Genomic DNA, 17,679 nt, shown 5'->3' on the forward strand with positions numbered 1-17,679 from the left:
AGATTCATGTTATGCAAATGCCGAGGTGAGCTCAGACACTCTAATCGCGCAAGGTTTGGAGAAAAAGAAGAGGGCCGGGAAGAGAAGAAGAGCGCAAGGATTTATATTTTCGGGGGGGGGTGTTTTGTTTTGTTTTAACTCCACGTTGCTAACTCGAAGGCAGGCAACGGGCTCCGGCCCAAGGGCAGCGGTGCCGGACGTGCTGGGAGGACCGGCCCGCTCCGGCAGCCCGCGCCCAGCGCAGCCAAGTAGAGCTATCGTGAGAGGGGGTGGAAATTCCCAGGGTATCAATCAGACTTCCTTACTTCTGATACCCGTGAGGGACTAACGGAGGCTTTTTGAACAGCTCCGGAAGGGAGGGAGCCAACTCAAATAGGTGGGTGCGAGATAGAGGGAGCCTTCCCCCGGCTTGTCCCCTGACATTATAATCTGAGCGCACAAGGGTGGCACCCGAGCTTTTATGTCTTTTACAAAAGTTGCCAAATTAAGGTCGGATTAGGGCTCCCTTCAGGATTTGTGGGCTCTTTAGAGGCTGGGAGCTGCCGGTATAGCTCGCTAGTGCTTATGAAAAGCTTAAAAAGTAATAAAAGGGGGAGTGATCCCGAGAGAAAGTAACATGTATAACTCTTATTAAAGGAGCAGCGAGTGGGGCTGTGAACTTGAATAACTGTTTGAACTTTAATTTGTTCATTAACAGGATTTGCCCCTGACTGTGAATGTTATTACTTCTCTTAAAAGCGAGGTGCAAATGCAAAGCCATAATGAAAGAGCCTGGCAAAAAGTTAAACGCCTCGTAATTACACTAGCCTCATTGAAAACTTAAAGTAACACAAAAGTGAAGAAAATGCTGGTATTCCCAGCGCCCCAGCCTCGCATCACGGCGGCGGCGAGCTCCGGGCCCCAGCTCCCGACCCCATCAACTCCCGATAGCTCCCTATATCCGTATGTGAAACGGTTGTGTTTAAACAAGTGTAAATCACCTTTAAATCATTAAAAGAAAATTCCATGTTTTCCTAGGTGGGTGAAGCCTGGTTTATTCCTCTAACTGTTCTAAGTCTTGAGTGAAACGTGGTGTCTGAAGCCTGATCTAATCTGCATGTGTGTATCCTAAAAAGGGCACATTAGCTCCTCTCTACCCCATCACACCGACAGTAGATAAAACTCTGGAGAACCGGAATAAAACAAACTACTACTCCTCTCAGAAGGTATCTGACTTTGTACCGATGCGTTTGCCAGTTAGCTCCGCGCTGACTGTCGTTTCATCTGTCAGTTATCCCTTTCCTTGGCTTGTCAACTGCGTTTTTATAGATTCGCTTGTGATTGCATCCTTCCTCAACAGGAACATGCAGCCAGGTCGCAATTAAATATACAGATACGCGAGCTGTTAGCAAGATTCCACCCTCCCATCCGCAGCCAAGCCGGGGAGATGATTGCCCTGTCACTTCTCCTTTAGACTTGAAGCGCCTTAAAACTCGCCGGCAGAGCGCCGCTTTCGGTAGCCCGGCGCTTGCTTTGTCCGCCTCTTCTCGCCACCGACGGCTCCTTTCAAGTTCTCACTTCAGCAGCTCCCGGCGGCGCTGAGCCCGGCGCCCCTCACCGCCCCGCCCCGCCCCGCCGGCGCGGGGTGCGCTCCTCGCCCGCGGGAGGGTTTGGCCGGCTTTGGGGGTTCCCCACACTGGGAAGACACCCCGAAAGCGAGGGACAAGAAATACTGACGTGCCCTGGCAAGGCCTGGAGCTGCCGCACAAGCGGGGCTGTGCCATCACCGCCGGCAGCCGGCAACGCCTCCGGCCGTCCGGATGTGCCTTCCAGCGTAGGTGGACACGGAGGCTCCCGATCGAGCCAGGTTTGCAGTCATGTGTCAGACCAGCGGAAAAGCAAGACGGCGCTTCATAAAGACAGCAGGTGTGAAAAATCTTCTACTAGTTTAAAGTACTTTCTTACTTCTACAGCTGCCTGTACAATAAGAAGATTATTCTACTTTAACACTAACAAGGGGAACACCTTCAATTAGACCACCATAAATAAATAAATGCCCTATTTTATAAATCTAATTATTTACTTTTTACATTTTCAGCACCATTATACTTATTAAAAAAAAATAAACAAAAAAACCAAAACAGCCAAACCCCCAAACCAAACTATTTAATCGAACTGGTACTCAGAAAAAAAAATTATTATATTATTCACAAAGTAAGTAACTTCAACTCTATTTGTCCATATCTGCATGGACAATCAGCGCTGTCACCCCAGGGAAGATCTGTAAACCCAGCAAATCCAGCTACCATTTGAGAAGCAATAAACACAGACTGGACTTGACCAAGAAGACATCAGACAGGACAGGGATACCATTTTCTGTACGTCAGCTCATCAAAATCGTTGTACTAACCTGGAACTGGAAAGAAACTATATAAAATAACCAGGTCCCAAGACAGTAGCACCTTAGCCAAAAACAACCTCCTTCCTCTGCACCCGGAGATGAAGCAGCAGGCTGGGCAGGGCATGAAACATGGGTGGAGTGTGTTTTCTGCAAGAAACAGGGCCAAGTCACACAGTGCCATTCGGTGCCACATCTAAGTGGCCTTCAGCTCCCATCGCCCTGCCACCGTATCACAAAAACTCTGCGCACAAGCGACAGGACACTTATCTGATAGTGCCCCTGAAGGAAGAGTCCCAGCCTTCTCACCAGGCAGACGAAAAGCATTCCTGGCAAGGGTTGCTAAGTAATGCGTACCCAAGCTGTAATCTGGTTACTAAACAGCATGACAGCGTCCCGGGAATAGGAGACTTACCACGGCCTTGGCCGTGCAATGACCACACACAGAACAGGCTGCTGTGCTCACACTGCTGTACCGTGATGTGACTGCACAGGATCAGGGCAGGAACTACCACTATGTCGTTAGTTCCCCCCATCTAATCTCTGACGATTGCTTTAGATGTGAAGATAACGTGATACAGCTCAGATACATCCAAGGCTTCATCACGCACTGATTAAATTGTTCAACTTCACTGAGTAGACTTGATTAACTGCAAACTTGGAGCTGGATATCACCTTCATATGAGCACCACAGGTTTACCTACAATTGGAAAGACTACCCACAGGCTGGCAGGAGGATGGCAAAATGGAGCCTGCCAGAGCCCCCCAGAGTCCCCTTGGCTGCAGAGGCTACTGAGGCTTCTCAGAGAGCAACTGTTTATGGGAAAGCAACACCCTCAGCAGCTCATAGGCCTGAGGATGTGTCATCTGCTGGTCAGGAGTCCATCAAAGTGAGAAAAGATTTTTAAAAATAAGTAGGGCATCTATTGGCTCACAAGAGATATTTTTCATCCTGGGCAGGGCAGGGTGCTCACTGCTCCCAGCAATGCTGGGGTGAGGGTTAGGCTATGGGGGTTTGTTATCAGGGTACAGGAGTGCTTTGCCACAGCTTCTCCAGGCTGGGGTGGGTTGAAAGATGCACCTTCTAGCTTCTGCCCCAGTACATCACTGGCACCCTCACCTTTGGAGACAACATGAATTCTGCTTCAAAATAAGCACTGGCAGATCAATCCTCTGTGTATTTCTGATCATATAATGCATGCAATTCGACCTGCAAGATATATGGATTGTAACACTTTCATAAATCAGCATTTTACACAGTACATTCTGCTCCTGTGAGCTAACCTTGTCTTCAGAGCTGACAATTCCCAGCATCATCGCTTTGAAGCATTGAAATGGTGAGTTGGCAATCTACTGAGCCAGAATGTACATCTGAAAATAAGTATATAAATACTGTACAGTGCATCTGGAGTTGATTTATGAAATAGTTAGGAGTTAAATTCTTGATATATTAGCAAAAATAACTAGAGCTTTAAAGCCAAGAGGCCCTTAGGCTGTAGTGAAAAATCATTGATGTAGGAAAAGCATCTGTATTTTGATGACAGTGCTATCTCACAGGAAAAAAAAATCATAAAACTGTTTTTCCTTCCCGCAGATAAAAAATAAAAGTGATTTTGCACCAGCTGCGTGAAACGCTTCCTAGTGAAGCGTTTGCATTTTAACTTCCGGTTATTGGCGATCCAACTTTATATCGCCGCGTGAAACCGCCTGCTTCTTCGCAGAGAAAATAATGAGAACAATGACAAACAAAAGCAAGTCCCTGTCCGGCAGGAGCCTGCGTGGGGGATTCCCCGCTCCCCGGGGGTGCGGCAGCCGGCGGGGCTCCCCGGCGCGGCGGGAGCGCTGCCCGCCGCAGGGAGGGAGGCCCGCGGTGCCCCCCAACCTGCGCGGCCGGGGCGGGACGGTGCGGGGCTTCGGCACCGCCACTCGGCACTTCGCTACGGAATTACCCCAGCGCCCTCTGCGCGTACAGCCTTTTTTTTTTTAATATATATATATATAAATATATTAATGAGCTCTGTTGTATAATTAAAATTAAAATCGTTTTTAGGGGAATTTTTTTATTTCCACGCGGGGACTGCAGTCCGCAGGTAACGGTAGCAGCAGGGTGGCACCTGCGAGCATCGCCGGCGCTGCGTCACCGCGGCTCCAGCGCCGTGGCTGCCGGGGAGGTGTCCGCGGCCATCCGAGTCCCCGGTCTAGCTCAACAGAGACATATATTTATATAGATTTGATAGGTATAAGGAAACAATCTATCTATTTTTCTCGTTAGCAAGGTTCCCCAGCAGGCTGTGGGGACATGGGGAGCCTGGCGGGGCGGTGATCCCCGCCTCGGCGCCGAGCGGCGGGGTCGGCGCTCCGCACCGGCTCAGCGGCCGCAGGGAAGGGCCCGGCCCGGGCGGGGCGGGCGGCGGCACGCGGTGCCGGCGGCGGGGCAGGGGGAGCGGTACTCACGGAGCCGCGGCCCTGCCGGGGCAGTGGGGCAGGGGGAGCGGTACTCACGGAGCCGCGGCCCTGCCGGGGCAGTGGGGCAGGGGGAGCGGTACTCACGGAGCCGCGGCCCTGCCGGGGCAGTGGGGCAGGGGGAGCGGTACTCACGGAGCCGCGGCCCTGCCCGGACGCGGAGCGGGCGCGGAGCCGTCGCCGCCGCCGCCGCGCGGGAGCGGCGCCCCCTGGCGGCCGCGGGCGGAGGCGCCGCAGCCCCGCCGTGCCGGTGCCGCCGCCGCCGAGGCGGGTCCGTCCGCGGGCCCTGCTTGTCCTTCCCGTGGCCGCTCGTGCCGCGCCGTCCTCGGGCGGAGGCGATCAATTAGCGCCGCCGGGTCAATCGCTTCACGCCGCGTCACGGGGGACACGCGCATCAGGCGCCCGCCCGGGAGGTGCGCCTCCCGGCCCGCAGACACCGCGGCTCCGCGCCGCGCCCGCGGGCCCGCTCCTGTCCCCGCTCACAGCTCCCGCCGGGATCCCCGCCCAGGCACAGCCCAACTCACCTGGCCCGGTCGCCTCCCCTGGCTCGACTCGACTCGGCTCGGCTCTGCCCGAGCAGGGAGCCGCCCGCTTCCCCCCCCCCCCCCCCCGCCCCCGCATCTGGAATCCTCAATCAAGAGCCCAATTTTGTCATTTGGAAACACTAATTATCTAATCACGCCACGCTGCAGAGCGTACTTGTCTGCCCAATTAGCTAGGACAATTATTAAAATTCGGGGGCCTAATTATGTCTCAATTTAATGCTGGCAAACTCGCGCACAGCGCAGTAATTAAAATCCTCCCCTCGCCTCTGCCTTTAGGGCAGCGGCTGATGGGACCTGTCAGGGGCCGCGCCGCGTCGAACCAGCCGAGCGGATTGTGCTACATGACCCCGCATTGTTAAGTGTGTCAACATATTAACCTGAATTCCCTTCAGCCCCCGTAATCACATTTGGAAGGAGGAAGAAAAGGGCTAAAACATGAAGCATTTTATTAAAAAAACATAAATTCTTTTTAATTAATGCTGTAAGAGATCTGACGCGGCTTGAGCTACCAAATGCTGCAAGTCATATAAGACTGGTGCTTCTAATTACCAGTAAAGGAAGGTTTGCTCTTCTCTGTTAAAAAGACTTCCCTCTCCTCTCATTTAAAGAAAATGATCTTTCTTTTGGGTAGTGTATTTTTTAAAACCCAGCTAGTTGGCTTCCAGTGATAAAGTTGATTACCAGTTTTTTGTTTGATGATGGAGCACAAGTGAATATTGACTTCGCAAGAATCAAACAGACGACCGGAGGCATAAATAAAACGGTCAGGATTTAACACTTGAAAGAAGTTAATAAAGTTGAAAATTAAAAATCATAATATTGGGATAATTTCTAAATATTTATTTTTTCTCCGCTCTCAAATTTGATAGGAAGTCAGTGCTAAAACACAGACAAGAATTGGAGTTAACCCTGTCATCTGCATTCCTGCCTAATCTAGCACAGGCACCTGCCACGGACAAGAAGTCCCTGAGCCCACATCCCTCTGTGATGGCCACCGCAGGCACAAGACTGGTCCTCTGGCCTTGCCAGCAGAAGCCTTCCCTTTTAGCACATTTCCTTTTGACTGCCAAAGAAGGTGGTTCCTTCATCTCCAGTTAGTGAGTTCTCCGCTGTTTGGGAATACAGAAACAAACCTTCATTCCCTGGACAGGGAAGGCCTGTCTGATGTATGGGAGGGAGGGAGAGAGGGGGCTTCATCTCCCACAGTGCATGCCCTACATCTTGGAAAAGGCCTTGCTCCCAGTCTCCTCAGATGGTAAACTGAAGTGCAAATCTGTGTTCTGGCTTGTTCCAGTGGCTGTCAGTGTGTTTTCCTCTTGTCAGCAGCAATTGACTGGTGAGGTTCACCCTTGTACAGTGATTGTAACAGCTCATTGACAGACTAGTGACCCAGCCGGACCCGATAATGGAAAACTATTGATTTCTGTGGGCTCAGCAGTTCTAAAATGAATGCCCAATATAATGTCATCAGCTGTCTTGGACTCAGATATCCCTTGGACTTGGATAAAGAGATAATTGCCCATCCTGGCAATTTACTTGCAAAAAACATCCTGGATACAAACAATGAAGTGGCCTCTCTCAGTTTCTCTCCAATAAGCAACAAGCAATCAATGCCCAGGAAAATGTCAAGAAACTGCAGCCCAGATGTAGTGGTGACTCCACCACTGTCCCTTTAACCAAGGAGGCCCATGACAGCCTCTCCAGGTTTTAAACGCTTGCCACTGAAGAATAAGCATGTAGGTGAGTGACACTCCACTCCACAGCCATCCACCAGCCCCCAGAGTGAGTAAGGCAACAGGCAGAAAGGCTGCCAGGAGATGTAACCCAATAGGGACCATAATTAACTCCCACCTGCAGGAAAGCAAAAATGTTTGAACAAGCCCATGATGCTTGAGTTAATCATACCTCCTCCTGTGTCACAACAAATGCTTGGGGCTGAGGAGGATGTCAGATAACAGTGATAAATTCTGGTTAAGAAAAATTGAATAATGCAAGGTGAAATTTTAAATTTGTACAACAGTCCTCATACAGTTGAGACATTTTTGGGTAAAAAAGTACTGCAAGTACAGTTGAAATTTTGGGAGGGGGGAGATCAATGTTTAAAGATTTGCAGAATTGTATGGACTGTTTGCCATAAGCAATACCATATATAAATTTAAATGGGAAGAGACGTGAGTATGGCAGCCTTCTTGGAAAATGTTTAAATTTGGGGGGAAAAGCAAGAGCTCAAAGATTCAAAACTCAAAGCACTTTTTGGTCTTTGGAGCCAAAGTGTGGTCTGTCCTTCCTTAGTTGTTCATTTCCACACAGATAAAGCTCCTGTCACTTCCACATCCCTGTGGCTGACTGACAGAGCTCAAACCTCACTGACACACAGGCACATCAGGAAGTCAGGGGGTTGTTTACCAACACAAGGTCTGTGGAAATGGGGATCAGACAGATACTGGCTTTCTGTGGGATGCCAAGAGCTTGCAGGAGAAGTTTCACTGTGCCCCAAATCTCTTCTGTAGGGCTTGGAGCCTTCCAGAACTTAACTCCTTCCAGATGAACCAAGTTTTATATAAGGCGTGGGAGGAGGAAACAAAGATACTTACTCTGGCAGATGCCAGCACACATTTAATTCAGGCTCTAACACCAGTGTTGATTAGAACAGCTTTGTGATCCTGGCAAAAAAATTCAAGTGACCTTGGGGAGACATATTTTTAATTATGAACAACTGGTAAGTTTTATTACAAAAATAACAGCCCTTCTTGAATGCATTTCCATCTTTTGTAGCCTTCTGCTCAGTGGCTCCTTCCCATAAGTGCCCCATACCCCTTGCATCACTGCTGTCCATGACACGCACACGTGTGCATTGCCTTAGCCTTCCCCTGACAACAGGCCCAGCTCTGTGATGTGCTACATACACTCGTCAAGAGGAAATGACTGCACGGATTACGATAACATGACTGCCGCTGAGTACCTTTCAGTTTCTACACACTTCCCACTGCATAGCCTTGGCTGCCTCTCCTGAAGACAGCTCCTGAACCCACCTATCTCCACTCAAGCTTTAACTTCGTGTTCAATTTCCATATGTTGCTTTCGAGCATTTCTCTTCTTGGCATCCCCTCAGGGCCTGATCCTGTGAGAGTAACTGTGCCGCACCTGAGAAGTGTTAAACAAGGCTGTGCGAATTGCCAAGTACGCTTTGGGTTTTGCTTTTTAAATTATCATTTTGAATAAAATTAAATGTAAATACTTTCAGATCTTTGTTTTGTTTACCCAAAACAATCCCTTCAATATTTTCCATTAGCTAGAATGAGGAGCTTAAATCCCTCCTATCCACCTTGCAGAAGGGTTTTTCAGAGCACCAGAATCTCATGGGTGATGCTCAGCCCCAGATGTCTTGTCCCTGCAGAGGCTCAGTTCTTTTCTCAGCTCCTTTCCCATTTGTAAGAACCCCAAATCTCATGTTAAGCCAAGCGCAGATAACATCTCCATACTACTCCCTCCCTAAGTACAATGAATATATTCAGGCCTTCGGACAGAACCTCCTGAGGCAAGGATTATGCTCTGTAGTATTACTTTTGTCATATTTTCCCTGTTGTAATGTTCCATGTACATTTATGTCATTTATAAAATACAATTAACAGACACAGTGGAATCCTCAATGGCCCAAAGAAGGGAATAACAGAAGTAGAGTAGCCCTGTACATTTTCTTCCTACAACTATGCTGGCTGTGGTGACCCATTCCCAACCAGCAAGTGAGTAGTAAAAATGAAACACAATTCTGAATATTTAAAAAGTATGGCAAAGCTGTCCATAGTTCTCTTTCACTTAGCAGAGACTTCATAACAATGTTCAGCTTCTCTCTGCCTGAAGACACTGACCCCTCTGTCCTCACAGCACACTTCACCTTCTTCCAGTGAGGTTAAGTCAGAACTGCTCTGACTTGCTGGCTTGTCCAGCCACCAAGAAAGCATCCAAACATGATCCTCCAAAATGAGCTATGGGAAGGCTTGTACCAGGTCACTAATCTTCCCCAGGAAACGCTGCTTCAACTTGGACCTAGCTGCACTTCCTTGTGGGTCCCTTCTAACTCGACATATTCTGTGATACTCACTATGGGACCAGCTGCCTCTTGTTTTCAATGAAAGGCATCAAAAGAATTTAGACTGCCACTTATTTACTAAGTTTCTAAATCAATGTAAATATACATTTTACAGTATTCAGTATTTCAGTAGTGTGTACACATACCTGTCTACTTGCAGGTCCAAGCCTATCATACCACCTCAGTGAGCTCCGCCCTACTGGGAGTTATTGTCACTGGGAGGATTGCATTCTGCCAGTATAGCCTGAGATTTTGTAGGCAACTGTCCTTCAAAAAAGCCCAAATTGTTTTTTTTAATATTTACAAATTAGTTTGTGCAAATAATTGATTATGCTCTAAAGTAACCGAATGAAACTAAAGTGACAAAAAAAACCCCAATCGGATCTATCTGAAGTATTGCTTTGCAGTTTTCTTTGCTGAAACAAAACAAATCCCATATATTTTGAAGTGAGGAAAGTGCTTTGTTTCATCCAAAATGTTTCATTTCGGTCACTTGCAACAGAAAGAAAAAAAAATTCTCAAAGGATATAAGAGGCTGGATTCACCACAGTTGCTGTCATTCCCTTTTTATCTACTAACCCAGTTATTAGGGCAGTGACCCAGGATGTGGGAGATCCATGTTCAATCCCTTTTCTGCCTGAAGGGATTTGAACCTCCATCTCTGTATTTCCAAGGAGAGGGATGCTGGAGGGGTCTTCTCTGCTGTCTCCTTTCAGCTTAGTCCCTCCTGGACAGGTGTTTCGCGTCGGCTGGACACCGTGTGCAGCCTGGGTGCCCCATCTCACCTGGGTACAGCCAACTCTCAGAGTCCAGTGTTACTCCCCTACCTGTGTCCTGTGGCTCGGTGAGTGCAGAGATGCTGTGTGCCAGGTGGAAGAGATCAGTAGGTCAGACCACTTTCAGCTACACTACACCAAAATGTTTAAGGTGCATCCATAACCAGATCACTGTGGTGATCCCAGGTCTGGGTATTGATGCTATAAGGCAGAATGTGAGTCCTCCTCCCTAGTTCCATACCATAATGCCAGGGCCTTCCCCCAGTAAATAAGAAATATGCCAGGATAAGATTTAAAAAAAAAAAAGCAAGCCTAATTCACATAAATATCATATTTCTCTAAGCCTAACTCTCTTCCCACTTTTCTAACCACATTTTGCTACTATTTTCAATTACTCTCCTAATCAAGTTTTTTCTGTTATTGTAAATTGCCTATGATGTTAGGAAGGATTGACTTAAGAGGAGTTTAGTAATATGAACTTATTACTTTTGTCTTCCTTTTTTTGTACCTTTTAACCATATATATCTCCATAAGCAGCTTGCACTTACCCAGGAATTGGTTGTACAGTACTGAATATAGAACTGAACATGTGAAACATTCAGCCTTGTGCATAACTTTGCAGGGAAGCTTTGGACATAGTAGTTCACATGCATTATTTTCATGTCACCAATGAGATCAGCTTAAGTTCTTTCTTAATTAGGAAAATTTGGTGCCTCAATACTACATCTTTGCCAATTTTTAAATTAGAATAATTTTAATAATTCTATATAAAATTATTTTCTACTACATTTTTCTATTGAAAATATTATCTTCCTTTATTTGTTTTTTGTTCTAGTGTTTCCAGAAGGTAAATAAATTACCTGGCACTTCTTATGAGCAGACTTTGACTACTGAGAAGTCAATAATCTCTTGGTATTTGATAACCTTTTATTAGGGGCTGACCTCTTTGTGTGGTCAAGTGGCCTCAGAAGTCACAGTCAGAGAAGGGGATTCACCCATCCAAGTGTGAGAAGGACTCCTTTGTAATGAACATTAAAAAAACCCCTCTACTTTCATCTTGCTTAAAAAGCCTCCAGCACAGCATATTTACAGAATAATAAAGCAGGACTTCAGGCCTTTTCTTCTCATACATCAGTAACAGGACACTCATATCTCGCTTACATGCTCTGTACGCTCTATAGTTTACTGTATCTCACTTCTCATAGTGAATAGTCTCAAATAAATAAATTAAGTAAATCTTCTGCTACTGTTCTCATAAAGAAATTAAATCAGGGCATAAAACTAGCTGAGAATATCCCTGTGACAAGTTCTGTCCCCTCCTCCCCCTGTGACTTACCCAGTCCCGTCCTGGCATGCCCACTTGCAAGGCTCATTTATTGTTGCCTAGAACAAACAATTGTAAGATTACTATTTATTCATACTCTGAAGAAGAAACTTCAAATGAAATCCCTAGTATCAAAAGCTATACAGATACAAAGCTAAGATGCTTCCCTTCTCAGAGCCAATGCTCTAAAGAGACAGGAGGTGGGAGGAAGGAGCAGGGTGTTTTCAGGTGCAGTCATCAGAGCTGGCTGTGTGCACAAATAAAGGGAAGCCACTGCTCCCAGAATTGATGTCTCTCCTTTGCACTGATTTTAGAAATTATAAAAAACTGTGGAGTTACTAGAGTTAGAAATGAAAACAGTGAATGAATGGCTTGTTCTGGGGAAAAACATGAATCACAGTCTGTCAAGGTAAACTCAGACTTTCATCTCAAAAGCAAGAAACATCTGGGATTTTTATACCCACTCAAGGCAGTGGGAAAATGCTACCGCAAATTATCTGTATTTCATGTGCATGTGTGAATGTGTGTGTGTGTGTATGCACACACTCATTTATTTCATTTAAATTGTATATCAATCAAAAAATACATTAAATGCTACAGAAAAAGTAAGTCTTTCATGGTTATTTTAATCTGAACTTGTGCAAGAGAAGAAAACCCCAAAGTCCTGTGCTATTTTTAATCATTAGGAGGTGGGCTTTTTTTGTAATGAAGGTTCAGAGAGACTGTAACACTAAAGGAAGTCATCGCAGGTTAGATGCCTTCAACCCAGAGATGCAGCCCCTGCCTGCAGACACCCAGCACAAGGAGGGTGCAGCACCCAACTGCTGGCACAGAGCCCCAGTGTGGCTCTGCAACATTAAACACGCCACAAACCTACATCTGTTTTTCATGAGTCCTATTCAGTAAGGAGACACACAGGCACTGAGGAGTCATGGTGCAGATTTACAGGCGTCCTGCTGCCTGTGTGGGCCTGTGCCCGCCCTTGGCCCAGGGAATGCCAGGCAAAGTTCCTGCCTCAGTGCTGGTGCTCCATTGCAAACTTCCCTTGCAAACATACTGACAAAGGAAGGAAAGCCCCATTCGTTCCCTCTCTTATGTCTCCATCCATTAGCCCAAATACAGTTTTGACATGATTCAGGATCATGGCCCAGGAGTCCATCCACAGAATAACGGGCAATGTGTTAGTGTGATCCTACTGGAATCCTGCTTTTGTAAAATGATAACACTTTCGTTGGCTACCGACAATCCCTGTTAGGAATTCCCTTATCCCTAACCTCATATGGGGCACTCTTAATTCAGTCTCACTTGGAGCACCAGATGCTCTAATTACATCGTCCCGGTCTTCTATAAGGAGTGTTAGATGAACAAATGCCACACCTGTAACAGTGACAAGTACTATTTTTAATCACATCCATGATGGTTTTGTTTCAAAACCCAAGAATCCTCTCCAGCGGGCCCATTTTATGTTTTTACACAGCCCAGGAGTCTCAGTGAGGAATTCCTGAGTTACATTCACTTGTATCTGTTAACGGAAACTTGAAGGCACATAAGGCCATAAACATTTCTTGCCCATCTGCTCCATAACTTTTTTTGTAAGGCTTACTGCAGAGCACAGGAAATGAGTTATAGGTGGTCAGCTTCAGCTGTTGCTTTCTGGTTTTGCCGCAGTTGTTTCTCAGTATGCTGCAGGCAGAGCCCATACCTGCATCAGCCTGCTTGAAACAATCTCTATCCCAATGAAACTGTTAGATCCAGCACCTGATGCACTGTACCTGCATCATCTCTTAATTAGTCATCTACCCCAGTTATATAGAGGTGGTGGAAATGACCTTGAGCTCGGTAAGTTATTTTATTAGAATATTATTGAAAACAGATGTTTTCCCCCTAATCCTGATGACATATTTAAACACAGCCTGGGACAATTAGAAATACAATGCCCTGGAGACTAATTATTCATCACTGACAGTTTTCCAGATTATTCTTTTTTGTTCTCATGGCTGATACTTGTATCATTGACTGTCTCCATCCTCTTGGAGTGTAAAGAAAACTTCTGAAAAGCAGTTCTCTACCAAATTGCTTCAATAACAGCAGCAGTAACGTTCAGCGTGATGAGTGACTGTCCAGAAATAACTGATCAACTTAATTTAAATATTTAAATTAAAAATATTTAACTTACAGAAACTATTCATTAAATTGTTATGTCTATAAAGTATCCAGTTACTTGTTTACTTTACAGAATAATTTTGATTAACAAAACTGTGTGGTCCAAACAGAGCCTTAAAAATACAGGCAACATTATGCCTACATATTCATGGCATGCAAGGAAAAAACCCTAATTTTTTAAATCTGGGACTATCAGAAGGAGGGAGTTGTAATGGAATGATTCCCTTCAGAGCCAAGTCAAGGGCTGACAAGAAAAGCCGAGAGAGAAGTGACTGAAATCCATTATCAAAAAAGTTGTTTCCCAGGAGGAACACAGAGCAGCTTGGACTGGGACTTCAAAAATGGGAGCTGCTCTGTCTGCTGTTAGCAACAGTGTCTGCTTGAGGACCAGTGGAAGGTAAATTAATCCATGATGCTTTAAAGGACAGCAACACGAACCCACATCACGCTCAGGGAACGTGATGGCACGGAAGTTCAGAAGTGGAAGCAAATAAATTATCCCCCGTTAGTCACACACTGATGAGAAGAAACCAGACAACTACCAAAAAGAAAAAAAAAATTAAAGTATGGACAACAGGAAAACTGGTGCCTTTTTAGAGGACTTAAAAGCACAAATACTCTGCCAGATGGAAGCTGTGGAGGAAGCAAGACCAGCTCCTGCATCCTTGCACAGCACACACTTCACCCACTGCACTTGTGAGCAATAAAAATATGTGGAGATGTATAATCATTTGTCCAAAATACCCTGTACCTTTTTCTTTAATCTCTTCTAAATTACATACTCCCACATGAGGTAAAATTTGGGCCATATTCAAGCTTTTGTTATGAGAAGATGCTGTGCCTATGTCAAAGCAAATTTGGTGTGTCCCAGCAGGTGACGTGTCCCCCGCCGTGCCACTGCAGCCCAGCCAGATGGCCGGTGCAGAGCCCCTTGCAGGAGCACAGCTCTGCGGAGGAAGATGTCACACTGCACTGGGTGACCAGGCTGTCACTGAATGCAACTCCGTCACGGTATTTAAATCACATTAAATCTTTCTTTTATTACATACTCCCTTGTGATTTTGCCTGGCTGTAGTCTAATTACCAGCCTTGCTGCAGCACACGTGGGTTCCACAGCTTGCTCCCCCTCCCGTTTTATGGGAAATGGCTTATCTTGCACAATCCTAATGAAAATATTGCAGTGAGATAACTCTCTCCTTTCATCTTGCATTTACCACTCTAGAGGGTAAGACATTTTTTGTGGGGGAGAGAGACCACAAAATATTCAGGTTTACATGCATTTTTAGAAACAGTAGATACATCTGTTAAGGCTCCCCAAAGTAGTTTAATTGCATCTGCTATTTTCTTACATAGTACCTGATCTTGAAGTATCAATATATTTTTCCATGTCAGATGTTAGCTGAACTCATGTTTCAGAGATTTTGTGTTTCTTTTTTTTTCTTTTTTTAATTTTTTTCAAATATTTTGCATTTCTTATGCTCCCCCATTAACTTCCAAAATAGAGTATTTTAAAGGAGATGCATCTCACTAACTTCTGATGACTTACACAGGTTTTTTCAGAGCAATCTTTTTAGCAGTAGGCACAAATCCTCTCTCCTACCCAATTAGCTCCCAGCACTAATCAGGTCAGAGATCATGTGAACTTTAACAGAGAACTTAATAATGTTCAGGAAAGCTTAAGGACTAGGGTGTGGTTTCATTACATGTGTCCACATCCCTACCCTTGGCCATGGCCTTGTCCTCCCCCATTTTCCAGTTACAGCAGTAACCATACCTAAACATCATGATGATTTTATACTGCCTTGCAATAGAGTAAGACCAAAATAATTTTGACTGTTAACCAAGGCAAAGTACTGACACAGTGAAAGGCTGCATTTATACTTGCTATTTCATTTGGTTTTACCAAAGTTCCATATGTATAGGTCCATAGTTCCTAGGTACAGATCTGGAGATGGGCCTTATTAACCTGCATGCAGAGACCACCTTTGGGTAGGGAAGTAGTTCAGATCCGCAGTGTGAAGAGGGATAAGAATCTCACCTTTGTAAGTCTCCTAGAATTAAGACAGAATTTTAACAAAAACTTTTTAAGTTAAAAATAACAAAACTAATGCTTTCCTGAAGGCAGAAGAAAGGAACTGAGAAAGAAAGTCCATGCAGGGAAAGTTAAAAAAAATATGGAAAGTGTTCAGATTTGCTCTCATGATAAATGAGCTCCCTGTGACAGCAGTGAACACCAGCTCTGGCTGTGGGCAGCACGTGCTGCTGTTTGCTGGCAGCAGGAGCATAAAGCAGTTGAAGCTCTGAATATATCTGGTTCAATCTTGTATAAGAGCTCAATTTTTATTGTGATCCCGAATCTTTCAGAGCTTTCTCTCTATGTAACAGTAATAACAGCAAGAGCATAACAGATTTGTCAGCTTCAGTCAAATTCTCAGAGATAGAAAGCTGAAATAAAGCACCTGTGGTGGGCTGACCATGACTTGACACCATGTGCCCACCAAAGCTGCTTTGTCACTGGACATGGGAGAGAAACTATAACAAAAGGCTCATGGGTCAAAACAAGGAGAGAGGATTTTTGTTCTGTGTAATCCAAAGTCAGTCTAAAATCTAAACATCTCCTCCTCCCTCCATCACTTAAGTACAGACAGCTACTGCCTCTATATAAAATAAATCATAAATTAGGCCATTAGCTATGCTTTTAAGAATACTGAGAAGTACTCTATCTGTGTTCACAGTAATATAGCTTATAGGACTTTCCCAAAAAGCTTCATTACCTGTAGCCAGCAGAAAACTGAAGTCCTGAAGAACAAGAGAAATGAAAAATGAAGATGAAAAAGCAAATGTGGATATAAACAAAAACTGAGGAAAGGGAAAACAAACCAAGCTAGGAATGAAGGTAATGAAAACGGTCAGGTTAGCAGCCCAGTGAGATGCGGCTAAGTACCACCCCCAGATGGGAACCTGGGCCTGAGGGCAAAGAAATGAGTTTGGGATCCTGGAAGAACACTCACATTCTGGGTCAGGGTCTTTTGTAATTTATTATCACTCAGAGTCAGCTGCAGTCAGAGTACACTGGGATTAGTAGTGGAAGTTATTTCAGTGAGAAAAGAATGTTTTAAAATGATGGATGTAGTAAAGGAAGGAATTTCTGAAGTCAGTGAATGGCAACTCCTACATGAGCAGAACCTGGAAAATCAGATTTCGGTACCAAATTTGTGACTGAGTCCATACATGGGAAAAGCTGATCACGTTACTCCATGACTGTACCAAGTGTCTATGGATTTATATGCAGCACTTAAAAAGCATCAGTAAATGTACTCCAGATGGCAAAGAGAATGAGTAGTTGACTTTCAACACAAGAAATTGGATTTAAAGTCTCCTTTCCCTGTCACTGCCTATTTCTTTAACAGTTTGAGGTTACAACTTAATCCTTGGCTGTTCAGCTAAGGATAATATTTGCCCTAACCTCCTCTGTGCCAGGAACCCAAGCGCACCCCTGAAGATTTGGAGGCACAGCAAATGAAGCCATCAGCTAGATTTCAGGGACTACAAAACAAGTGTCAACCTCAGGCTTATACTGTCTTCTCCTGTTTGCAGTTTCTCTTTTAACCTATGGGGTTTTTGTTTTTTTGTTTGTTTTTAAAAGATTTTTTTCCCCTGCTTCTTTATCTAAATAAGGCTGTTTTCTTTCTCCTACTTTCACACAATTGTTTTTTTCAGGGAAGAGAAAGATAAAAGTATTATTTCTTGTCAGCAAGACTTGTACCTGGGTGACACAGAATTCCTTATTTGGTTAAAACACAGGTTAATGGCGTTAGCTTGCATTCTGCTCTATCAGTCTCTTCTCTTCTGAAGCCGTTTCAAAGAGCACAGTGGGATTCAGAGCTTCAGCATTTGTTGCTACAGCAGTGAGGATGGATTTGGATGAGTTTCACAGAGAG

The 17,679-nt window shown here is 45.2% G+C and overlaps 1 long non-coding RNA gene across 1 annotated transcript; it reads right to left on the minus strand.

Annotated features, from left to right (window-relative positions):
* Nucleotides 1–659: 659 nt before the first annotated feature.
* Nucleotides 660–4,982, minus strand: LOC113983811. Its single transcript, XR_003539235.2, has 2 exons — nucleotides 2,390–4,982; nucleotides 660–1,956 (listed from the first exon to the last, which is right to left on the minus strand). It is a non-coding gene; the product is annotated as an uncharacterized LOC113983811 (long non-coding RNA).
* Nucleotides 4,983–17,679: the final 12,697 nt, after the last annotated feature.

This window comes from Pipra filicauda, unplaced genomic scaffold (genome assembly GCF_003945595.2).
Source record: "Pipra filicauda isolate LSUMZ 115617 unplaced genomic scaffold, ASM394559v2 scaffold112_size3218982_pilon, whole genome shotgun sequence".
Lineage (NCBI taxonomy): Eukaryota > Metazoa > Chordata > Aves > Passeriformes > Pipridae > Pipra > Pipra filicauda.